The following is a 26,676-nucleotide window of genomic DNA, read 5'->3' as shown; positions in this document are numbered from 1 at the left end:
CAACCCCGACTCCTGACAAGGAACAATGAGAAGTTGTTCTTACACTGAGGTCTGAAAGAACAAGGGGCTAGATCAGCAAAGTGACACCTGGTGAGAGTTGTAGCCATGGAGAGGGGCCTCTGGAGAGGGATGAGTCATGGATGAAGCAGCAAAGACCCTGAAACCTCTCCTCCCCTCACTGTCCTGTCTCTCATTGGTGCCTCTTGTTGGCCAAATCTGCCGGAAGCTGCAGGACAAGGGAGGTTATGCTCCCTACCCTATAGGAGCACAGGGCAGAGTGGGGAAGGCAGTGCATGAGTGCGGCGGGGCAAACACAGATTATCCAGCAGCTTCCCTGAGTCACTGCCGGGAAGGGGGCTGTCCAGGAGAGCGGTCTGGTCTGAGCACTAGCACATACATCAGTCTCAGGATGTGTTAAGTGTTAACCCGCAAAGCCTCTGAGATGTAGGGGCTGTTGGTTGTACTAGCCTACACTAGCTAACGTATCTGATTTCTTTGCATTTCCACATTATGTCTTCTGTATCTGAATTGTTTTTCCAAATCTATCAGGGGAAATGTGTAACTATCCTCCCAAAATGTAAATGAGTAAATTTCACAAAGATTTTTCACATAAATTGTTAATAATTCTATCTTGAGATTATAAATAATTACTCTGCCTTCAGATGTTCCTAATAGCTGCTTTACAATGACAGCTCAAAGGGGAAGAATTGTAGGGGGGGGGGCGGATAAAATATAGCATTTCTTCAAAAACGAGAATATAAGAAGGAGAAAATGCCACGGAAAAATAGTCAAATGAATACCACAGAAAAATTCTTTTCAAGACTACCCAATCGCATTTCAACTCACCTCCTTCCTTTCAGCTCTGCTTTCCCTTCTCTTCCCCAGTGAAGTGCTTATTGCACTCAAACTGGCCCCTACTACTTAGAAACCCGCCAGGTTTCCCCAGTAGCCTCTTTCCACCTCCTCTGGCCCTGCTAATGCTCCAGACCTCCTCAGTTTACACAGAAACATCATTCGTGGGCCTTGCTACGTGAAGGATTAGCTATCAATGTTCCCACAATCACAGCTTGATCACATCATAGGACAATTGTCAGTTATTACCTTTCATCCCAAATGATGGCAAGTACCTGGAAGTGGGAGACAAGACCTTGTCTTTGTACATCTCCTATGCCTAACTCCAAATCTGATGTACACCATCCTTTCAGTAGTGGATGGATGGATAGACAGGCAGACGGATGGATGGATGGATGGATGGATGGATGGATGGATGGATGGATGAAGTACTATTAGAGCATCAGAGGAAAAAGAGAATAGTATGAACAACATGAAATCAGGAAAATAGAAGGTAAGTTCCAGGAATTGCCGGCATCCGGTTGGGTTGTTATACATGGGTAAGAAGGTGGCAGGTGAACAAATGTTGAAAATAGAAGATGAGAAATAGTTTGTAGGGCCTTCAATGTAGCTGGACTCACACTGCAGAGAGTTGAGGAGCCATGGGAGCTGATCAACAGGGAAGAGGTGAGATTAGATTTGTGTTTTTAGGAAATTAATCTGGCTGTTGGGATCTCTTTCCCTTTTTGATAATATATTCACTGTCTATCAAGAATTTTCTTTGCCTTAACCCAAACAATCAATCTTATGGTGTAGGTTTGAGTAGCCCCGATAGACATTTCTTTTTCCAAAAGAGCTCAAACCTGCACATGTCTAGATCAGCCTTGAATGTTGTTTTGTAATTTTTTTCATATAATTAGTCTTTATGCTGCTCCTCAAGCCAGTAACCACATTATTTTGATGCAACACCCTGAAATTAATTCTGAACTGCTCCCCAAGGCCCAGCATGTGGTTACCAGCAAATGTTCACCCACAGCAGGGAGCGTCACTAGTGACTTCTATATGAGATTCTCTTATAAGACAACATTTGCTGATAGGAATTCCAGTCATATTTTTTACTAGAAATAATTTTTAAATGACACATTCGAATGAAATCTTGCCATTTGCAACAACATGGCTGGAGCTAGAGAGTATAATGCTAAGCAAAATAAGTCAGCCAGAGAAAGACAATTACCATATGATCTCACTCATATGTGGAATTTAAGACACAAAACAAATGAGCAAAAGTTAAAAAAGAGAGAGGAAAACCAAGAAACAGACTCTTAACTATAGAGAACAAACTGATGTTCATCAGAGGGGAGTTGTGGGGGCGGGGGGGGCCGGGAAGGGTGAAATAGGTGACGGGGATTAAGGAGGGCACTTGTTATGGTGAGCACTGGGTATTGTATAGAATTTTTGAATCACTATATTATACACCTGAAACTAATATTACATTTGATGTCTCTAAGTGGAGTGTGAATTAGATAGATGATAGAGAGAGAGAGAGAGAGAGAGAGAGAGAGAATACATTTGCCCAAAGAGAAAAATTATCTTTCAATGTTATAAGAACCATTTTAATACTTGATAAGTAATTGAATAGATCAACAATAAAAATTAGACCATCATCTTTGACAATTACGTATTATTCAACTCATCTGCCATAAGCCAGTCTCTGTGACAATGCATGCGTGCCAGATCAACAAGCAATAACTTCAGATAATTTTAGATAAAAGTTGTATCTTAAAATGTTAAAGTTTTACAAGTAAACATTAAAGTTAAGCATGCAAATTCGGTTGATACTTTGTTTTTAATAACATTTATTTTCTCTGGTTTCCCAAACTTATTGCTGATCTGAAAAATAAATAATTACAAAGAACATAAGTCCAATAAGGCAGCATTACTGAGCTATGTGGTATGAAAGGAGATAATGAAGCCTTTGATATTGCCCAGATGTACCTCTGGAGGCAACTTTTTAGATGTCTTATATTCAGTCATCAACATTTCAGAAAAGAAATGGATTACTCTGAGATTGAAATATTTTGAATTTGAAGTAAGGCAAATCACTAGACTTCAGTGATCTTTCAGCATTTTTTAAAACTCCAAGATGGAACATTGAAAAGACTCAAGTTGCATGATAACTGAACAAGAAGTCAACTCAGATTCTCATTTTCCTATTGATACTTGTATAAAAAACCATCCTCTCTTTTCCAAAGTCCATTCCTGGGTCAAGTAGAGGGCAAAGAAACAATCTCCCCACTCTTCATGCTGTGATATGGGCTCTTCTCTAAGAATCCAAGTGCTGTGACACAAAGCACTGTAGAAGTTTTGGAGATGGGTGGGTGAATAGATGCTAACCCACAAAGCACTGGGGTACCATTAGCCCTCCAGGAAATGAGCTCATTTTTGAGGCTTGCTGGACCTTGGTATAAACTTCCTATTTAAATTACAGGAAGTTCATCCCCTTCATCTGGTCTGGAATCATCTTTACTTAAAAATAAATCAATAAATTCCTGACAGATCTGTCCTGCTAAACTAGCCATCATGGTTTCACTTTTTGCTCCAACCTGTGTGCATCTCTCTGCCCAGTTTGGTTAATTGATATTCACAAGTTCTCTTAAATCAAGAGCTCTTTCTGATCTTGCTGGTGTCCTAGAGTCAAGTATGCACGTGGGTATCTGGTTTATCAGTATTTCTACAAATTCTGTTTTTCCACACATTTCATTCATATGCACATAAATCTATGTAGCTCATTTTTAAAGTTTTGTACCTGGAAGAAGATTGAACCTATTTTTATAACAATCCAGTTAACTCTGGATAATGAAAGAGTAAATATCTATCATTTAATTTATTCTAAAAAATCTTGCATTCTAAGGTATAAGAGCAGGTATGCTCTAGTTCATGTTGCTATTGGGTATTCACTATATAATCAACATAACAATTGCTTTGCTGATATCTTAATTCCCCTCATTTTTACTTTTTAAGCAGAAAAATGTTTTGAAACGCAAATATTTTACTACTATTATCTAGGAAAAGCTGGAGAAGGGGGCCTTACCTTCTCCCAGGAAGAAATATGTCTATTCCTATTATGAATTCGAGAAGGAACTGGGCTTTGTTCACAGTTCTTTCAATATTATCTATATGCTGCAGAGTCCTTTGAAACACAAATTCTCTTATCCAATGCTCTGCTCTGAGGGAAAGTTTATGAGCAATTCTTACCTCAGTCCAAATAAAACTATCTATTCCATATAAGCATTAACAAGATGTCTCTTTTGGTCCCCACAAGGTGACTATGTTTGATGTACATTTTTAGACCAGATACCCATGATATAAAAATAAATATATTCAAGAGACAGGTTTTTTTTTTAAATTCATCCTTTTAGGTTACTCGTACCCTCCACATTACACTCCTCATACCAAAGTATTATGAAATTTTTGAATGGAGTTGTTTATAGTTTCAATAGTAACAGGTATTCTAATTGCTAAATGGTATCTTAGAGATTTCACATTCCATGCCAGGATCATACTAGTAGAACCCAAATCTTCAGTATTACCCAGAGCATGAGCAGGCTGCAGGAGCAACCTGAAAGGGAACACTGAACCATATCACCATTGCAGCACTGAAGGACACATGTAACTCACAACTCTAGTCATCCACAACAGTTGACTCTGTGGAATTATTAAGCTTACTGCTTACAGAGGCTGAAGTCAGTTGGATGCTCTTATCTATAGTGGAGACTCTTCCACCCACAATTTCATCAGTGGTCCTTGTTGTCCTCAGCAAAACAATGAAACACTCAGGAGCAAATACACAACGCAACAAACCATAGCTAGATGTCAAGATTGCAAATATTTCCACAGCTCCTTTGAACTTGCCTTCAGTGCTCAAGCAAGCAGGGACAAAAGAGATCCAGATGATGAAAAAGACCAGCATTCCAAACGAGATGCATTTTCCTTCATAGTAATTATCCGGCAATAGGCGAGCAACAAAGGTTGTTAGAAAGCATAGCAAGGCCAGGAAGATATCAATCCCAAACATAGAGCATAAAAACTCTATAGAACCTTTATCACATTCCAAAATGATCTTTCTAGGGCAGCCTGGGTGGCTCAGCGGTTTAGCGCCACCTTCAGCCCAGGGTGTGATCCTGGAGACCTGGGATGGAGTCCCATGTCAGGCTCCTTGCATGGAGCCTGCTTCTTCCTCTGCCTGTGTCTCTGCCCCTCTCTCTCTGTCTCTCATGAATGAATAAATAACCTTTAAAAAAATTATCTTTCTATTTTGAGATTCTATGTTCTTGTACAATATTGGGAGCTCTAATACTAAGTAGGCTAAACATATGCCAATCTCAAGTAAAACAAGAGATCAGCAAAGACTTCCCGATAATGGGAGTGGATGGATATAAGTTGGATTTTAGAATTAGAAATCCTGTAGGCTTAAAACAGTAAAATAGTCTTTCCAAGAATGTAAGACAGGCAAAGAGAAAAACCTATTGCCAAGTGACCTGGCAGGTCACGCAGGACCAGTTGTATGGCTTGCCAATGAAGAGCATGGAAGACAGCAGTGGGATGACAAGAAAGCTGAATGAGAAAGCCTGGCTCCCGGTCACTGGCGTTCACAAGTGGCGTATGCCTGTATATCACGTACACAATTGTGACTGCCAAGACCGAAGCACCCCAAAGATGGAGCGAATGACAAGCGTGTCGCCCAGGGCCTCATCATAAGCAAAGAATTCCACCTCTTTCAGCACACACATTCTCTTTTGTGCATTTGACCAATAGTCTTCATTACATTGTTCACACTCCCTTTGACCTAATGAACAAAGAAGAGGATGGACTGCAAGAAAATCAATTGTCCCCTTCATCTGCGAATAGCTCAGAGCAGCCAAAGACCTAGTGCAGGACTCATTGAGATCTTTTGTATAGAATGTACTAATATCTTAAAAAAAAAAAAAAAAAGAAAGAAAGAAAGAAAGAGAAAAAAGAAAAGAAAAGCAAAAGCAGCAGTACAATTGTCTTAGAGTGTGCAACTAATATTACAGATAGAGAATTATTTTCAGTGTTGGGAATTCAGTCCGCCTTCTTGGTTTCTGCCTTTCCTATACGGGCCTTTTCCAGTAAGATCCCTCTTTCTTTTCCAATTATCCAGTTGAGAAGGGAGGTGTGTATCCTCATAAACCCGAGAACAATCCACAAATGGCTTCCCACTTATGAGAAAATTAAGCTACAAAGGTGAAACAATCAAGAGGGTTGTGATAAGGTTGATTAAGATACAAGTGTTTTCAACCTTCCATTCAACATTACTCCCACCTGCTGAGAGCTTCCTCCGCTTCCCCCTCTCTACTCTCCAGATGCAGATTCCAGAGAGAATAGGCAGCGAAAGAGTGAGAATTGAGGAGGAAAACAAAAATAGTAACCATGTTGACCAAAGTTGAGAAAAAGTTGGCAGCCTTCAGCTGGCCAGAGGCTCTGAGGGAGATTATTACAACATAAGAAAAAGCTATTTGAGATGAATTCATGGCAAATTATCAAATGGATCTCTTTAAGGTTCTTTGAAAGGTGCAGCTGAAGATTGGAATTCCCTTCCAACCGCTCTGACTACTGGACTGGACTTCTCTTGATGTAGCGCAGTGCGGAGACTGTGTCACGTGGGGTCCAGGGAGTTGTTCAGGTTACAGTGCGCCTGTTTTCCATTTAGGGAAAATTTTACATGTTTAAAAATTCTCCTTGAAATAAATTGCTATTGAGGGTCTTTTGGCAAAGGACAAGGACAACTTGTGTTATCTTTAAGGAAAGAGATAAGTGGAGGTAATAGTACACCTGATCCAACATGCTTCATAAGGCTGAGCATACCAAACCCCACTAAAATCCCGGTCATGAAGAGCAGCATTTCAGCAGGTTGTGGAGAAGAATTCATAGAGCGGCAGTTACAGAATTCATCTGTAAGATTCATCCTGCAAACCTTAAGTAACTATGGCCTTGAGTCCATTGGGGATAGAATTCATGATCCTATAATTCCATATTAGAGATAATACAGTAGAATATAGAACTGTAATTCACTTATTTTTCCAATTATTCACTATTTTTTACGTAACTAATGCTTAATCTATTTTAGAAATTGAAATAATTTTAAGTACGTTTCATGAATCCATTTATTCACATTTCATCTTTTAACATTCTTTTCTCTTAAATTCACAGTTGATCTTTTTCCCAACTGCAGCAGCTTTAGAACTAAAGCCTAAGATTATTGTTTTTTTCACACCACACAGTATATCCAACAGCTTGATAGATTATAATGATTTTTGTTATAAGTTGTTCACACCTATTTAGAAAGATGACGCCTAAAGCCCTCTTTACCAAAACATGCTTACTCTAATTGCATTTCAATATCATTGGAAAATACGGCCATCTCTACCTGGTTCCCGAGACTCCTGTCCATCAGCACATGGGATGCAGTCAAAGCGACATACGGGTTCCCCGATGAATCCCCTTCCGGGTTCCAGGATGACGTAGATCAGTACACACCAAATGAGGAAGCTTGCAAAGAGAAATACAATGCATGGAACAAAGTTTCTTCTCTTAAAAACAAACAAAACACTGAGGGAATTCACATCTGGATTTCTATGGCTTTTGTGATATATTGGGGAACCCAGTTAGATGGACAAGGATCAGACAAAGAGAATGAATGACATCTGTAGAGCCTCGAGAGGAATTTTGCTGAAAGTCAGGCTTGTGGTTGAATCTAGAAATTCAGAGTTCATCTTCAAGCTAAGTCATTCCAATTTTGGGGCCTCAGACCAGCCTCCGTGCCCATGGTACTCTGGGGAAGGGACAATTTGACCTACCTACTACTGCTTGGGGGGGCAGTGACCCCCAAAAATTTTGTCTTAAGAACCTGGAAAAGATTTCTTCCCACAAGGTCATCCCAACATGGTCTCAAAGTCAAAGATGTGTCATAAAGGGTCAGTAAAAAAGAAAAACAAAAGATCTTTTCCATGGGAAAAATTGACAGGGCAAAAACGGATATGTGGACAAGGCATAACACTCAAATATTTTCTCATCAATAAAAAATGAATTAAAAAAAAAGAGTTTAGGGAGCTCAATGGCAAATACAAGTGTCCCTCTACATTCCACATGGATGTGCACTTTGAAACCAAGAACAAATGCAAGGCCTGTACATCAGCTTGTATCTTAATGTAAATGAAGAGCTTCATATTTCAAAAGGAGATAAAATGTCGTTTCCATGAAGAAATAAATATTTTGGAAAGTGAATGATCACATTGATGTTTATTTTGGAAAACAGAATTTTCCTATATTGAGTTTTTACATTAAATCTGAATTAGATAACAATAAAAAAAAAAAACATTAGAAATCTCTGGAACCAGTTACGGTACGTAGCAGTACGAAGCGTGTATTAGGTAGGCTTCTTGGAAGGTATGTGCATGACCACAGAATGAACAGGATTTCCTCTCCCCTGACCCAGTTTTCTGCAAAGAGCTCTCCATCTATCTTTCTTTGAAAATCATCATGAACAATGAGCTGATGCCTTTCAATTCCATTTCTCAGTATCCCCAGGATACTAGCTTCTAATCCACTCAACTCACTAAAATGTTACCTGCCACGTCTGCTAGTTTTTCCTCTAGCTACATTTCTCTTTCGTTTCTCTTCAATGTTTGGCATCTTGAGCAACCCCTCCTTGAAATGCAGGCTCCCCTGGCTTCCATTGGGCCTTTTATTTATTTTGTTGGTTCCACATCCTCCACCTTTCTTGTCAACTGTGGGTATTTTCTTAGGTTTGGTCTTTAATCTGCTGCTTTTATCTCTTGATATAAAGCAGCTCATTCACTCTTTGCCTTCAACCAGCAGCTCTAGTTAAGAACTCCCAAACCTTGATGTCCACCACCTGTCCCACCTGAACTCTAATTCCATATTCTCAACTTCCAATATGTCCCTACATTGCGTTTCCACCATCACTTCAAATTCAACATGTCCAAAGCTATCCCTATTAATGCCATTCCTTCTCCCAAATTCCCCATTTCTGTCACTGACACCACCATTCTCATCCATAACCTCCAACCTTATCCTGCATTATTTGCCTATATATACCATCTCCTTCACTCGGGCCCATCTGTTCACCAACCTCCAGACTCAGTTTACCATCATGAGTTAAATCATGCCCTATACTGTCCACTAATTATTTGATGCAGGACACTTCCAAGTCCAGTCTATCAACAAATCCTGCAGCTTCTAACTGAAAGATACCCAGAATCTGACTATTACATCCCACGTCTGTCACATCTATCTTGGCTCAAGCCCCCACCTTATTTTGGATTATATTTTTTTGCTCCTCTAATTGGTTTTCTAGTTTATACTTTTGTCTCCCACCCCAGCCCACTCCTTCAGTTTATTTGCAACATGGCAGACCGGTGATACTTTAAAGATTTTATGTATTTATGTATTTATGTATTTATTTATTTATTTATTTATTTATTTGAGAAACAGGGGGCACAAGTAGAGGGGGGAGGAGGAGCAGAGGGAGAGAGAGAGAGAATATCAAGCAGACTCCAAGCTGATCATGGAGCCCAACGTGGGGCTCAATCTCACAATCCTAAAATCATGACTTAACCCCCAAAAATCATCAGTCCCTTAACTGACTGAGCCACTGGGGTGCCCCAAGAGATGATCCTTTAAACCCTGGGTCAGACCATTACTCTCCTCTCACAAGACTCTTCAGTGGCTCCCCTTTTCACTCAGTGTAAAAGTCCAAGTCCTGAAACAGTCCGTAAGGCTCCATGTGACCTACTCCCTCTTGCCTCTCTTCCCTCTTCTCCCACTACTCCCATCCCCTCAGTCTTTCTACCCACACTGACCTCTTTGCTGTTCCTCCAAAATATAAAGCTCGCCTCCACCTCAGGGCTTTAAAGTTGCTATTCCCTCTGCTGCAATGCTCCTCCCCCAGATAATGCATGGACAGACTTCCAAGGTCACTGCAGGGAGGCCTTCCCAGACCACATTATGTGAAGTTATAACCGTCTCCCCCATCACTCCCTATTTCAATCCTTACTACTTTTTTCCCTCGAGTACTACCACCCTTTAAAATAACACATAATTTATCTATTTGTCTTGTTTATAGCCTATTTTCTCCCACTGAAATGTTAGGTCCATTAGTAAGGGATTTGTTCTGTTTTGTACAGTGACATATCCCTAGTTCTTAGGATAGCATCTAGCATCTATAATACTGTGCTCAATAAATATTGGCCCGATTAATTAATTACACTCTAAGTGCTGTGAAGGCAATGTTTTGGGGGTCTCTGTGTGTATTTTACTTCTTTTCCTGTATCTTGTAGTTTCTGAAATAATAGGTTGGTTCCAAAGAATCCTCCAAAGCTGGTTAATTTTGGAAGGAAGAGAATATCATTTTGAACTTATGAATTTAAAAATGTATGTTCATTTACTGTATTTATTTTCTTTATTGATGCTCAAGTGGTCCAATTTTGACCAGGGAAAATTTCTGCTTGGCTCCCATGTTCTTTGTCTTTTTTTTTTTTTTTAAGTATAGCTGACAAACAATGTGACATTAGTTTCAGATGCACAAAATAGTGATTCTACAAGTCTCTATGTTACCCTACGCTCACCACAAATGTAGCCACCACCTGTCACCGTACAACACTATTGCAGACCACTGACTATATTCTCTGTGCTGTAGCTTTCATCCCCATGACCTACTCATTCCTTACCTGGAAGCTTGTATGTCCCATTCCCTTTCACCCATTTTGTCCATCCTCCCACCTCCCCCTTCCATCTGGCAACCATCAGTTTGTTCTATTTTTTGGTTCATTTTTGCTTTTTGCTTGTTTGTGTGTTTATTTTGTTTTTTAGATTCCACATATATGTAAAATCATATAGTATTTGTCTTTTTCTCTCTAACTTATTTCACCTAGCATCTCATGACTTATTTCACGTCTAGGTTCATTTATGTGGTCATAAATGACAAAATGTCATTTTTTTTTTATGGCTGAGTAATACCCCATTATATACATATACACACCACTTCTTTATCCATTCGTCTGTGGATGGACATTTGGGCTGCTTCCATATATTGGCTATTGTAAATAATGCTGCAATCAACATAGAAATGTATACCTCTTTTTGAATTAGTGTTTTTGTTTTTGTCTATGGGTAAATACCAGTAGTGGAATTATTGGATCATATGGTATTTGTTTTTTTTGATTTTTTGAAGAAACTCCATACTGTTTTCCACAGTGGCTGCACCAATTTACATTCTCACCAATAGTGCACAAGCGTTCCTTTTTCTCCACATCTTCACCAACACTTGTTATTTCTTATCTTTTTGATTCTAGCCATTATGGTAGGTGTGAGGTGATATCTTACTGCAGTTTTCATTTGCATTTCCCTAGTGGTAAGTTACATTGAGCATCTTTTCATGTGTCTGTTTGCCATCTGTATCTTTTTTGAAAATATGTCTATTTGGGTCGTCTGCCCATTTTTTAGTTAGATTATTTGCTTTTTGGTGTTAAGTTGTATAAATTCTTTACGTATTTTGGATATTAATCCCTTATCAGATATATAATTTGCAATATCTTCTCCCAAGTTGGTTGCCTTCTCATTTTGTCAATGGGTTCCTTTGTCATGCAAAAGCTTTTTATTTTGATGTGGTCCCAATACCTTATTTTTGCTTCCATTTCCCTTGTCCGAGGAAACATATCTAGGAAAATGTTGCTAAGATCTATGTCAAAGAAATTTCTGCCTGTTTTTTTTTTTCCCTAGGAGTTTTATGGTTTCAAGCCTCACATTTAGGTCTTCAATACATTTTGAATTTATTTCTGTATATGGTGTAAGCAAGTGGTCCAACTTCATGCTTTTGAATGTAGCCTCCTTTGTCATAGATTAATTGGCCATTTTAGTGTGGGTTTATTTCTGGGCTTTCTATCCTGTTCCATTGATTCTATATGTCTATTTTTGTACCAGATCCATACTGCTTTGATTACTACAGCTCTGTGGTATATTTTAAAATCTGGAATTCTAGTACCTCCAGCTTCATTCTTCTTCTCAAAATTGCTTTGGCTATTTAGGGTCTTTTGTGGTTCCATACAAATTTTCATATTATTTGTTTTAGTTCTAAGAAAAATGCTGCTAGTATTTGGTAGGGATTGCATTGACTGTAGATTGCTTTGGGTAGCATGAATTTTTAATATTAATTATTCCAATCCATGAGAATGGAGTATCTTTCCATTTGTTTGTGTTGTCTTCAATTTTTTTCAACAATGCTTTATAGTTTTCAAAGTACAGGTCTTTCACCTTCTTGGTTAAGTTTGTTCCTAGATATTTAATCTTTTTTGGTGCAATTGTAAACGGAACGGTTTTCTTAATTCTCTTTCTGCTATTTTGTTATTAGTATATAGAAACACAACCAATTTCTGTATTAATTTTGTATTCTGTAATTTTACCAAATTCTTTATTAGTTCTAATAGGGTTTTTTGGGGGGTAGTCCTCAGGGTTTTCTATGATTAGTATCATAGCGTCTGCAAAGAGTAACAATTTAACTTCTTACCAATTTTGATGTCTTTTATTTATTTTTCTTTTCTGATTGTTGTGGCTAGAATTTCCAGTACTATACTGAATAAAGCACTGAGAGTGGACATCTTTGTCTTGTTCCTGATCTTAGAGGAAAAGGTCTCAGTTATTCACCATTGAATATGACATTTGCTGTGGGTTTTTCATATATGGCCTTTATTATACTGAGGTATGTTCCTTCTAAACCCACTTTGGTGAGAGTTTTTATCATGATGGATGTTAAATTTTGTCAAATGCTGTTTTTGCATCTGTTGAAATGATCATATGATTTTTATCTTTCATTTTGTTGATATGGTGGATCATGTCAACTGTTTTGTGAATATTGAACCATCCTCAGATTCCCAGAATAAATCCCACTTGATTGTGGTGAATGATCCTTTTAATGTATTGTTCACTGTGATTTGCTAATATTTTTGAGGATTTTTGCAATAGAGTTATTAATCTCTCCTCATTTTAAAAAGTTCTTTTTTTTCTTTTTTCTGTTTTGCTTAGGTGCTTTCCATTACCCTATCTTCCAGATGTCTAATCTGTTCTTCTGTATCTGCTAATCTGTCCATTTCCTCTAACATATTTTTCATTTCCGTTATTGTATGCTTCAACTCTGATTAGTTCTTTTTTATATTTTCTACCTCTTTGTTGAAGTTCTGAGTTCTTCCACTTTTCTTTCCAGTCCCATGAACATCTTAATGATCATTACTTTAGATTTTATCTCCGTTTCATTTAGTTTTTTTTTCTTTTCTTTTTTTTTTTTTTTTTTGGACAGATTATTTTTGTTTAATTTAAATTCAATTTGTCAACATATACTATACCACCCAGGGCTCATCCCATGAAGTGCCCACCTTAGTCCTTGTTACCCAGTTCATTTCATTTAGTTCTTTTTCTGAGGTTTTCTCTTGTTTTTTATTTAGAGCATAAATAAATGTCTCCCCATTTTGCTTGACTTTCTATGTTTGTTTCTATAAACTAGGTGGAACAGTGATTTCTCCTACACTTGAAAGAATGGTCTTATGATGGTTGTTCCCTGTATAGACTATGCCTGGTGATTGGCTGGCAGGCTAGAGCTATGTGGGCTGGGGGTCCCAAGGCATTCTGTGCTGGGGCTGCCCTGGTGAAATGGCGGGAGCTGAAATGGACATGGACTGGGATATTCCTGGGGCTCTTCATAGAGAGGTTACCTTGGTAGGACAGCTTAAGCTGAATGAGTGCAAGGTGGGGGGCCGCTGAGCTGTCTGCACAGAGGGTGCCCTGGCAGGACAGCTGAAGCTAAAGGGAGTATAAGCCAGAATGCCCCAGGGTGCTTGGCACAGAAGTTGCCCTAGTGGGGCAGCTGGAACTGGGGTAGGATGTGGGCTGGAAGGTCCTAGGGTGCTCCATGCAGGGGATGCTCTGATGGGGTGACTAAAACTGAGGCAGGCACAGGCCAGGTGTTCCCAGGGTGTTCTGAACAGGGAGCACTGTTGGCAAGGTAGCTGGAGCTAAAGCAGGCATAGCCAGGAAGTTCCAGAGTGCTTTGTACCAGTGGTGTCCTGGTGAGCCACCTGGAGCTGAAATGGCATGGGCCTGGTGTCTTCTGCTGTGCTCTGCTCCTGTGTCACCTTGGTGTGATAGCTGGAGCTGGAGTTGGCACTGACTAGAAATGTTCTGATATGCACTGCCCTGTGACCTCCTTGGAGAGATGGCTGGAGCTGGTGTGGGCTAGGGGCCCAGAAAACACTGAGGCAACAGGCTGGCAGGGTGCCCAGACTCTGTTCCCATCTACACTATCAAGGTGGAAGGGGACCATAAACCCTGGCACTCACTAGCCCCTCCAACCCAGAGAAAGTTCCAGCAGCTCCCTCCCTCTTTGGCACAGTTCTAAGGCTAATCTATTCATATTCTAGTTGCTTTTTAAAATCTCAGCTTTTTTTTTCTGTGCCCCAGGGCAGACAAATCTGCTCTAGGTCATCTCGGGGCGGTATCCCTCCCTACTGTAGTTCTCAGTGTTGGGGGCGGGCGTTACCTTTGTTACCACGTCTCCATCTCTCTTAGTCTCAAAGTGGACTCTATCTTTTGTTGTGCAGAAGCTGTTCAGTCAGCCTTCAGTTCTTCTTCAGGAGGAAATGCTCTATAAACAGGTATAGATTTGGTGTGTCCATAGAGGAGGTGAGTTCAGTGTCTTCCTATGTTGCCATCTCAGGCTGGAATTCAGGAAAGTGGTTTTTTAGAGGTGGACTCATAGTAGATGCTTAGTTAATTTGTATCAAATTCATTCAAACCGATTTCATTATATAAATATATCCCCAATTTTAATAAAGAAGATAAGAAAAATAAAATTATTATGTTCTAATGAAATATTATTAAAATGGAACTCTACTGTGGCATTTTACTATCCTTCCATCAATTTTTAGTAGAACAAGTTTTCTTTTTTTAGATTTTATTTATTCATGAGAGACACACAGAGAGGGAGGCAGAAACACAGGCAGAGGGAGAAGCAGGGAGCCCAATGTGGGACTCAATCCTGAGATCCCAGGATCATGCCCCGAGCAGAAGCCAGTCGCCCAACTGCTGAGCCACCCAGGTGTCTCTAGAACTTGTTTTCTATGAACCTTATCTAAACAAGTAGTAACATCTCTTTTTTCATGTAAAACATTATATTGAGTACTTACTATATGCTTAGCACTAGGAATACAAAGTGAAAAATCTCAGGCCCCATTCAGGTAGAGAGTTCCAGATCACAGAAGATAGTTAATACTCTAGGCCTAGGGCAGCTCTGTCTTTCTGCAACGATAGAGTGTTACATATCCAGTATGGTACTGCTAGCCACAGGTGGCCAGTGTGACTAAGGAACTGACTTTTAAATTTAATTTAATTTAATTTTTAATTAATTTAAATTTAAAAGCTACTTGTGAATAGGGGCTACCAATTTGGACAGAACAGCTCCAGGTCAAAGAAATAAAATGCAGAAGAGAGCTGTGGCTGGTACTACAGTGACCAATGCTGATAATCTTTTTTTTTGTAACCTGTAAATAACGTACTTAAGTGCTGCCTAAGGATGGGCCAAGAAAGGAGGGAACTGGTGTGTGTGTGTGTGTGTGTGTGTGTGTGTGTATGCTTTTGTGAGTATGTATGAGTTTATATATGTTTACTGCCACCCATGGAAAGCAGAGAATAAAAAGAAAAAGAAAGATGAAAAGATAGATTAAAAAGATCTCCTAGGTGTCTAGCACAGCGTAGGAGCTCAGCAATCTTAATTTCCTTGTCACTTTTTCTCAGATCTTTTCCCAGTAGGACTTGGAAACTTAGATCTAGGGGATCTTAGGAAGATCCCTCAGGAAGAGAGAAGATACATGAATAGGAATCTAGATGAAAACAGACCCTACAACCCTGAAAAAAAGTCTGCGGCAGCAGCAAAGACAAACCACTGGCTGCACTGATGCCCACACTCAGCTCTCTCGCTCCTGCTGGTCCCTTCATTCTGAGATCCACATGGAAGATTAAATTGCCGTTGTTTTTCCACCACCCTATCATTTTACTGTGACCTATAGTAAACACTGAACTTGAATATCAAGGGCCCTAGAGTCCCACTCTCCTAGAACTAAGGTTTCATTAAAGGTAAAAAGTTCAGCTGTCTGGGAAGTAATGGGGTTTCTTCATGACTTCTAGTAAGTAGTGAGGTTTCCCCTTAACTTTCTCCAATACTCCTGCAGGTGCTAACTTTATGTCATACCCAGGGGAACCAATCTCTAGCTCACCAACCACTTCTCAGTCCTACATTTAAGCCCTCCTGTTGCTATCAAAGGAGGAGGATAAAATTTGTAATAAGAAGTCAAATAAATAACAATAATTCAATATCAATAATAATCATAATAATAAGGAAAATAATTTTTTTTACATAGGGTACCTGGTTTACCTCCAAAGATAATGCATGTAATCCTCAAACCTTATTTCTACTACCTTTCAGAACAATTTTGACAACAGTATTTTAGAAAGAATTTTGAAGCTTGTGAATCTTTCTCTCCTATAATCTCTCAATAAAAGATTTCTTGAATGACACATCAAAGCTTGTTGACATATATGTGTACCCACATATATACTCTACTGGTAAGCTAGTGTTCCCTACCCCAAATTATATTATGAATTTGTGAATTCTCCCTCACATTCTTTGACCCTGAGAATAAATAAGAAAAAAGGGACGAAGAAATGAACTTCCTCTAGAACTACCATCAGGAAGGGAAAGAAGGACTTCTGGGTTGTCCCAAGATAATGGTAGCTGCTAGACTAGGGAGTCTCTCCACACATCTGCTCAAAAAGACCATACAAACTCAAAAAAATAAAAAAAGTAAATAAAACCACACATAACCCATGACTTTAGCATCATAAAGAACCTGAGAATACTATGAACTTAAAGTTCTTGTATGTAGAGAAATAGCCATTAAATTCCAGCAAGGCCATTTCTAGAGTCCCTCCCTCATCCCTGGGTATGTAGGAAATGGACAGAATCTTGAAAAACTGTGCAGGACAGAGTAAGAGAAAACAGAGAACTTAAGGTTGATGGAGAGCAGACAAATCATTCCTAGAAAGAAAATGTCCCGGCCTATGTTAAAACAGGTCCAAAACTAGAGAGACAGTACCAGCTCCAGGGAAAAGTCTTGAAAGTGGGACTTGAGGTGCCAGTCTCAGGTTGGCACGACTTCAACGGGGTTAGAAGGTATATGGAGAGGGAGAAGTGCCTTTTTGAGATGTGGTAGAAAGAGAAAGAAGAGGGGAAAATTAAGAATCCTGCAGAAACAAGAGAGAACCATAAAACTGAAAGACACATTAGGCTTTCCCTTACGGCAAAAAGCCATATCTTACATGAACTACTCTTCACTCTACTAATAGAAGAAGGCAGTCTAGAATCATGCATTTGTAAAATACCAGAAGCTCTCATCCTTTGTCTATGAACAAAGATAGGTGTAAGTGCCTTGATGTGAGTTTACTGTAAGAAGAAAACAGAAAATGAAAATTAAGACATTGCAGCAGGTCCCTCCCATCAACACACAGACACACAACCATTGCCCAGAAGAATAATGTAACATAGCATTTTAAATAAATTTTCTGGCACTACAATTAAACAGTCTCCGAAACATACTTGGAGAAGTGCAAAAATATGCTGAGTCAGGTATTTTAAAATTTAAAACATAAACAAATATACAACTGGAAGAAATGGAAAAAAAAAACATTTTACTCAGGAAAGAAACTGAAGAGAAACCCAATTCAGAAACTAAAATTGATAAGGCATTCCAAAACAAAGATATTTGAGTGCAAAGTTATTAAGAGGCCTCGAATAAAAGCAGGAAAACAATGAAAAGAATTGGACAAATCAAGAAAAAGGCAAAAATGGTCAGAGAGGAAGTGGATAAAACAAGACAAAGGAAGTCAAAGCCTTTGATTGGAGTATGTGGAGAAGAAAAACAAAAGGATAGAATGAATAAACTATAGTCCAAGAAAAAAACACTCCAAAAACAAAATACCTGAATCTGTATATAGAAAAGATATGTACTGTATTTGAAAAAAAATGACTTGGAATAGCCAACTCCAGAGGGCTGATATTCCATAGTGCCTGAAACAATATAGAAATGCAATTCTCTGTGTCTATAAACAGAAGAAGATGTCAAAGTAACTCACCTTTGCTGATTCTGTCTTCCAAAATATCGTTGCATTCTTTTTCATCATGAGTTCAAACTTAGAGTTTGTGACTATATATTCTCCGACCTTCACAAAGGCAATCTCTCCGTGATCACCTACTTGCCAGTTCAGAATATCATAGTGCCCAGTCACATCTCCGTTTTCATCAATTTCTCTTCCCTCTCCATTATGGGCAGCGAACTTAAATGTCTCCAAATTGTACATTCACTAGAAAACAAAGAGAAAAAAAATAAGAATAAAAAAGCAGTTTGTAAATATCTGATTGTCTAGAGAATGGGGTTTATGAAGAAATAGGTACTAATGATAAAATGAAGAAATAGGTACTAATGATAAAATGTGCCTCTATGTTCCTGTTGTGAAAAGAGTGTTGAAAGGCAAAGGTGGGAACCCTGGGTGGCGCAGCGGTTTAGCGCCTGCCTTTGGCCCAGGGCATCCTGGAGACCCGGAATCAAACCCCACGTCGGGCTCCCGGTGCATGGAGCCTGCTTCTCCCTCTGCCTGTGTCTCTGCCTCTGTCTCTCTCTGTGTGACTATTATAAATAAATAAAAATTTAAAAAAAGAAAAAAAGAAAAGGCAAAGGTGAGGGAATACTAATTGTCTTAGGAAAATTTAGTTTTCCCCAGGAAGTAGCCATCTGAGCTGGGTTTTTAAAAATTAGTAGAAATTTGCCTGACAAATATGGGGGACATGGAGAATCTGAGCCAAGGGTATAACATGTGGGACAAGGACCCCTCCCCAAACCAGAAAGGCCAAACAACTTGGTGGAAAGAGTCTGAATTGTGATGTCTGATGATCTGACATATTTTGGCTCTTTCAAACATCGTGACCTTGGGCAAGTCATACATCTGAATAATCACTAGTTTTCTGGTCTGTAAAGGGAGGGAAATTATTCCTGCCCTATCTCTGTCATTAGAGCTTAATATAAATTTAAGCCTTTAGTAAGTCAATATCCCAACGTTTTGAAAATCACTATCCGTCCTGGCCACTCCGGGTCACCTGCCCTTGTACCTCTCCTTCCTTTTACCATATGTTGTTCTCAAGCAACATAAGGCCTACATCAGAGTTCACAAGCGGATGACTGTTACCGGCAAGTCCACTGGGAAGAGGCCTTTTTTTTTTCCCTTTTCCAATCTTCAGAAGAGTTAAGAAAGGAAATGTTCAAAGGCTCTCAGTCCCTGACCGTTCTCTAGAACAACACTGACATAATTCCATCTGTTTATCACCATTGGATGGTAGGACACAGATCCCTACCATCCAGGTATGAAAGAGAATTTAGAGATGTGTCCAAATAAGAGTAAAAGGGCTTTACAAATATACATACTCTGATCAAACCTGCTAACGGAGAAGCTGAGAAGAATGAGCATGGTGTACATTGTCATTTTAGTCGTAAGTTAAAAAATTATACTTCAGTTTGTTTACGAAGCATTCTCTCTTTTTTTTTTTTTTAATGAAGCATTCTTAATGAGCCTGTTAATCCTCTCCTGTTGAGGTCTTCCCTTTCAGTTTTAACTTACTGATACTGCACGGGGTTTGTGTCAAGTAGTGTGAATCGTGCCATGGACTATCCCACCAACATTCACCCTGACACTGTGTGGCCCCAGTCTCTTCTGTGTCATTCTATTTTTTTTTTTAAAGATTTTATTTATTCATGAGAGAGAGAGAGAGAGAGAGAGGCAGAGACACAGGCAGAGGGAGAAGCAGGCTCCATGCCGGGAGCCCGATGCGGGACTCGATCCCGGGTCTTCAGAATCACACCCTGGGCCAAAGGCTGAGCCACCCAGGGATCCCCTCTTCTGTGTCATTCTAATACATATTTGTTGCTCTTTGAGAAAATTTAAATTATAATATTGAAATATTCAAATAATGAATTAGAGGATTCTTATTTACCACATAGGATTCTTTTTATTCTATCAAAAAAAAAAAAGCACCCAAAGAATTTCTTTTAAAACGAAAGAACTGCCCTATGACCTTTAAAATATAACTTAATTTCTCATTCTGAATTTGCCACAACGTCCCCCGTACCAAGGAACACACCTGGCACTCAGATCTTGGTTTACAAATTCCATTCTCGGGTAATTGGAAACAGGAGTCTTCGGAGAAACGGCCGACTACTGACCTGAGGCAGAAAAAGTACAAGATGAGCGCGGAACATCTTGAGGTTCCAGAAAATAAGGAAGTGCCCACAAATGATAAAGACGTGTCAAAAGGAAACAAAAGCCACTCAAAGTGGCTCCTAGCAGTCAAATCTGGGAAATTTTGAGCAACAGAATAAATAATGAGAGTTTTGGATTATTCTACTCAAAGAGAGATAAACATCCTTGAGTCCCTATTGATATCAGTAAATCAGAGGTGGGGAGTAGAATTCTAGCTAATAAATGTAGAAGGGATGAGGGGAAATGGGAAATCACCAGTTTTTTAAACAACTCGGTAAGGGCTGTTTCAGGCAAGAATCATCATCAATGGATGTTAAAATTTGTGGCCAAGCCATGATGAGAAACATTATTTTCAGATCCTCAAAATATTGCCCCTACGAGGTAATTGTTAATCACAAAGGGAAACAGAGATACTTTAGAGTGGAAAAGCATGGTGACATCACTGGGTGATGAAAGTTAACGTCCAGAATAATAATTCATAATGACATCACGTACCTCTTGATATGAGACATAAGAATACATCGCTTCTATGGTATTCTTGCCAGAAACGCGTAACCTTAATGTAATCATGAGAAAAAAAATTAGAAAAACCCGAAACATTTCAAAATAACTGGCCAACACTTATTAAAAAAACACATGTCCAAGTCATGAAAAAGCAAGGGAAGAATGGAGAAGTGCCACAGACTGGAGGAGATGAGATGGACACAAAACTAAAGGCCTGTGGGGTCCACTGGAAAATAAAAATAAAGCTGTGGTGGTTCTTACGACTGTGGGCCCTGCTGGGAAGGACAAGCACCGTGGTGCTGCTCAAGAATAGAGTCAGGAAAGGAATGATGCCATCGAGGACGCTGGCAGTGCCAGACCGCCCGCGGCGTGCGTGGTCCCTTCTGGCGGTACTGAAGGTGTAAGCAGAGGAGCGCTCTGATAAGGTGTGCATCTTGCTGAGATCATCCGGGCTGCTGCGTCCGACCACGAATTGCGGGGCCATCAGAACTGAGGCAGGAGATCGGAGGGCCCCATGTCCCAGATGACCTTGGGTAGCCTTCTCCAGCCGGCCTCCGTGCCTTCGCATGGAGGCTGAAGTCTCCCTCACAGTAGGGATGGCCATGTAACCAGGTTCCGGCTAATGGGGTGTCAGGATGACTGTCACTTCCAGGAAGCATCCTAACACGGAGGGGTCCAACATCTTTGCCCTTTGTCCTTCCTGCTGGTTACAGGCCCGACGTGGTGGTCGACGTCCAAGTAACATCGGGAACAGAGAAACAAGGTAGAGGGAGTGAGATCCCTAGGCCATCCTCCGGCCCTGGAATGCTGCTCTCTCACTCCACTCCCATGGAGGGGAAAAAAACAAACAAAAAAACGACTTTGCATCAGGTGCTGTTTGGGAGGGATTTTCCGTCGTTCACAACGAACCTGAGAAGAGCTCTGGGAACAAACGGAGACTTAAAAATGTTCCTTCAGGTCCCACAGACAAGCTATTCCTGCAGACGGGCGTGTGATAAAATCACGGCTATTCCACACAAAAGCAAGTCAAAGGTCTTACTAGTGTGAGTTCTTTCAGTGTCAAACTACATCATGAAGTCAAACCAACCAATGGCTGAGCTGCCACGGTTCAAAGCCAGGTGCACGTGCACAGGTGCTTCCCGCAGTGAGGCCGTGTCCTTCCTCAAGGTCATCCCTTCAATAGGACCTCCTATATATGATTCCATAGCCCGATGACCGCCAATTCCTTTATAAGTGACAAACTGTTCCTACTTTCTCTTTTCTCTACTACTTGTCCTATTCCTACTCCGATAGCGAAAGTTTACATGCTTCTTTGGAATCTCACCAGCGGCAGCGGCATGGAGATCATATGTAGAAAAGAATCTCATTTAGGAAGCACAGATGCCTGATTTTTAATCCTGGCTCCATCATTAGTGTAAGATCCTGGACAAGTTCCTTAAACTCCCTGAACCTGTTTCCTCATGAGTAGAATCAGGGTGATGCTATCTACATCTTAAGTACATTAAGTACACCTAACATATATCCAGTATATTAAAATAAAATCTTGGGCTGCCCCGGTGGCACAGCGGTTTAGCACTGCCTGCAGCCTGGGGTGTGATCCTGGAGACCTGGGATCGACTCCCACATCAGGCTCCCTGTGTGGAGCCTGCTTCTCCCTCTGCCTGTGTCTCTGCCTCTCTCTCTCTCTCTCTCTCTGTGTCTCTATAAATAAATAAAATCTTTAAAATAAATAAATAAATAAAATCCTTAAAAAAATAAAATAAAATCTTTAAAATATATATATATCCAGTATATTATAATGAATAATACACTCATTAAATTAATATATGTGATAGTACAACAATTTAATATAATCAGTATATTAGGTGGAACAACCAGTGTGAAAATGTCACATAGAAGATTTCTTTTCCAGGGGCGCCTGGGTGGCTCAGTGAGTTAAGCGTCTGCCCTCAGCTTGGGTCATGATCCCAGGGTCCTGGCCGGGCTCTCTGCTTAGCCGGGAGCCTGCTTCTCCCTCTCCCTGCTGTTCCCCCTGCTTGTGCTTTCTCACACTATCAAATAAATAAAATCTTAAAAAATTGATAATATAACATGGGTAGGGGGGAAGGACTTCTTTTCCTTCTTTGCAGATCTACTGCAAGGATTTAATCGAGAAAATCAGTCTAGAGTTTTCTAGCCAGTGTCTGGACCACCTTTGGTTTTTGATGGAAGACAGAGCTCATGGCAACCATTCCACTGAACTGCAGGAAGCACACAGCTAAGGTGTCAGCTGTGTCACCCAACCCCTCCTCTCAGTTCAGTTTCTCAGTATTTTCCTGTTCCTCCTACATTTGTATCCGCAGCTTGATAACATAAATATGCTGTAAATGCTATTTTTTACAATTACTTCAAACTCTCCCATTACTTTAGTAACACAAATAAGCTTAGCCATCAGTCACATTAATAAATCTTGGCTATGGGGATTCCTGGGTGGCTCAGTGGTTGAGCGTCTGCCTTTGGCTCAGGGCACTTGTCCCAGAGTCCCAGGATTGAGTCCCATGTCAGGTTCCTTGTATGGAGCCTGCTTCTCCCTCTGCCTCTCTCTCTGTGTGTCTCTCATGAATAAATAAAATCTTAAAAAATAATAATAATAAAATAAAAAATAAATCTTGGCTATATTTTAATGACCCATCCTTAGAAATAGTTTAACAGTTTTGTTTATATTTTATTTTTTAAATTAGAATATTTTATTTTATTTACTTATTTTTTATATTTTCTTAATAGTCCATTCTTCCTAATATCAGCTGTTCTTAAGTTAAAACATGTCACAAGTCTCTGAATTTAAAAATAATCTGATGGTCACCAGAGGTGGGTGGGAGGACGTGTGTAAAATAGACGATGGGGATTAAGGAGTGCACTTGTTGCAAAGAGCACAGGGTGATGTATGGAACCATTAAACTACTATATTATATGCCTGAACCTAATATAACACTGTATGTTAACAGAAATTGAAATAAAAACTTAAGGAAAAAAAATAAAAACAAAAAATATTTTAAGTAAAAAAAAAAAAAAAGTCCGTAAAGTTAACATCTCAAAATTCTAGCTATCTCGTGAACTGTGCTGGCTCATTTCAGTATGTTATTGTATGGAATACAAAGAGCAATGAGTAATAAGTTTTAATATAGGCAAGAAACACAATGAGTTCCTTATATCACCTAGCAACCAACCAACCAACCAACCAACCAACCAAGCAGTACTTTCCCATCACTACTCTGTGCCTCCCCACCAGCTACGGGGTGTGGTGCCTGGTGAGATGCTAACATACAAATCAACAACTCACAACCTCAAGGCAAAAAGTAAAGCAGGATCCGAAGGGCCGTAGGAGAGTCTGCAATGCGGGCCTGGGTGGCTCAGTCCTAAATAATCCTCAATACATTCTCTCCGTTCATTGGAAGTCCTTGATGCTATATGACTCTCCTTTCTCTCCTTACTTTCCTATAGGTTTCTCTTGCTTTCTTCTGGACATTAATTATAATAAAAATTATGAAAATACAAAAAAAAATAAAATAAATTATGAAAATACAATAATACAACACAAAATTTCTATATACTATATACACCATGACTCCAATTTATTCATTTTTCCTGCCATGATTTGATTGTTAAAGTGGAGAGGGGTTTTTGTTTGTTTGTTTTAAATTTAAATTTAATTTAGTTAACATATAGTGTATTATTACTTTCAGGGGTAGAGTTTAGTGATTCATCAGTTGCATATAACACTCAGTACCCCTTCTATCAAGTGTGCTCCTTAATGCCCATCACCCAGTTACCCCATCCCCCCACCCATCTCCCCTCCAGCAACCCACGTTGAGAGATTTTTTTAACTGAAGAATGTCTTCTTCTCACCATTCTCACATATAACCATAATTAAGATGTCTCCCCCTTTCCATCGCCAGGTATTAAAGGGAAAAATATTTCTCTTATAACCCACTACCACATTTTTTTCAATTTCTTCTCCATTGAAAAATAACTATTCTATTCCCAACTCTTGTTCTTTAAACTTTAAAAGCAAGGGGGCACCTGAATGGTTCAGTTGGTTAAACATTTGACTCTTGAGCTTGGCTCAGGTCTTTTTTTTTTTTTTTTTTTTTTTAAGATTTTATTTATTTATTCATGAGAGACAGAGAGAGACACACAGAGACACAGGCAGAGGGAGAAGCAGGCTCCATGCAGGGAACCTGATGTGGGACTTGATCCCAGGACCCCAGGACCTGAGCCAAAGGCAGATGCTCAACCACTGACCCACTCTAGTGCCTCTCAACTCAGGTCTTGATCTCACAGTGGTGAGTTCAATCCCCACATGAGGCTCCACACTGGGTGTGGTGTCTACTTTAAAAATGTTTTAAAATTTAAAAAATAAAATAAAATAAAATAAAATAAAATAAAGGCAAGGACCCCAAGAATTTTTGTCTTACTAGTTTCTATAGCTATAGTATCTAACTCCACATCTTCTACTCAATAAATGTTTTTCATTAAATGTCTAATAGCAAATTGCCTTGCTGGCAAATTAGATTTCTCCTCCATGTTTCTTTGTGGGGGGGGAGGGGACGGAGGGAGGTTAGTTTAGTTTTTTTATTTATTAAGTAGTTACTGAGTTCTATGAGTGCTAGACATGATAAGTCCAACACAGAACAAGATAGACACTGCCGTGTACACGTGAAGAAACAGAAAAATACCCAAGCAGTGACCAAATCATAAAAACAGTGATAGAATGAATGTAGGGGCCATAAGATAGAAAGGATGGATTATACCCTGGAGGACAAAACAGCCAAGCTGAGGCTTGAAGGATGACATAACAGGGATGAGAGCTGCAGACAAAGGGGACAGTAGGTGTGAAGGCACGTTCTCAGAAATACAACATGAAACATTCTAGGAATGGAAAGATCGGTACTTTGAGAGGATAAAGTGGGAGTGGGTATGGCACAGGAAAATGGAGACTGGGGAACCAGAAGGTGCCAGAACACGAAGGGCTTCATCATCCTAAGGTAGTTGGTTTCCAAATTGACTCAGGGGGCGATATGCATCAGCATATATGTTTTTGAAATAAATATAGCAATATCTTGTTTAAGGTAATATAGCAATATATTTTAAGAGCTAGAAAAATGTTCACCTGCTTTGAGTCAATAATTTTACCCCTGAGAATTTATCTGAGCAAACTGTTCTTCCCCCAAGGAAAAAGCTCTATATACCCCCAAACTGTTCATTGCAAAATGATCTATAATATTGAAAAACTTACATGCAAGAACTTACATGCTCAGTGATAATAAATTACTGTATAATGACGTGATGGGAACATTTCTATCATTAAAAAACTATAATTAGAAAGATCACACAGCAGCACGCATATACTATGAAGTGAAACAGGCCATATGCAATGTTATTTCTGTCCTATAATTAAAACTACATATAAATTACATGAACATTTGGACAAGTATCACAGGGAAATTTTTATTTTTATTTTTATTAAAGATTTATTTATTTTAGAGAGAGAGGAAGAGAGCAGGGGGCAGGGGCAAAGAGAGAGGCAGTGAGAATCTTAAGCAGACTCCTTACTGAGTGCAGGGCCCTCAGGTAGGGCTTGATCTCATGACCCTGACATCACGACCTGAGCCAAAACCAAGAGCCCAAAGCTCAATGGTCTGCACGACCCAGGTGCCCCCAACGGGAAAATTTTTTAAATAAGCACAGGAGGGGATCCCTGGGTGGCTCAGCGGTTGAGCGCCTGCCTTTGGCCCAAAGCATGATCCTGGAGTCCCGGGATCGAGTCCCACATCTGGCTCCCTGCATGGAGCCCGCTTCTCCCTCTGCCTGTGTCTCTGCCTTTCTCTCTCTCTCTCTCTCTCTCTTTCTCTC

General features: G+C 39.7%; 1 long non-coding RNA gene across 1 annotated transcript in view; it reads right to left on the bottom strand.

Annotated features, from left to right (window-relative positions):
• The window catches only part of LOC112652591 (uncharacterized), a 51,522-nt gene that overhangs the window by 21,440 nt on the left and 3,406 nt on the right, over window positions 1-26,676 (bottom strand). The window contains exons 3-7 of the long non-coding RNA XR_003131580.3: window positions 20,776-20,836; window positions 20,162-20,243; window positions 18,106-18,333; window positions 14,459-14,636; window positions 7,280-7,401 (exon numbers count right to left, since the gene is read on the bottom strand). This is a non-coding gene — a long non-coding RNA (uncharacterized LOC112652591). The remainder of the gene's footprint in view (window positions 1-7,279; window positions 7,402-14,458; window positions 14,637-18,105; window positions 18,334-20,161; window positions 20,244-20,775; window positions 20,837-26,676) is intronic.

Source organism: Canis lupus, chromosome 23 (genome assembly GCF_003254725.2).
Source record: "Canis lupus dingo isolate Sandy chromosome 23, ASM325472v2, whole genome shotgun sequence".
Classification (NCBI taxonomy): domain Eukaryota; kingdom Metazoa; phylum Chordata; class Mammalia; order Carnivora; family Canidae; genus Canis; species Canis lupus.
Note: the sequence above shows the minus strand (reverse complement) of the source record. Positions and strands in the feature narration are given on the sequence as shown.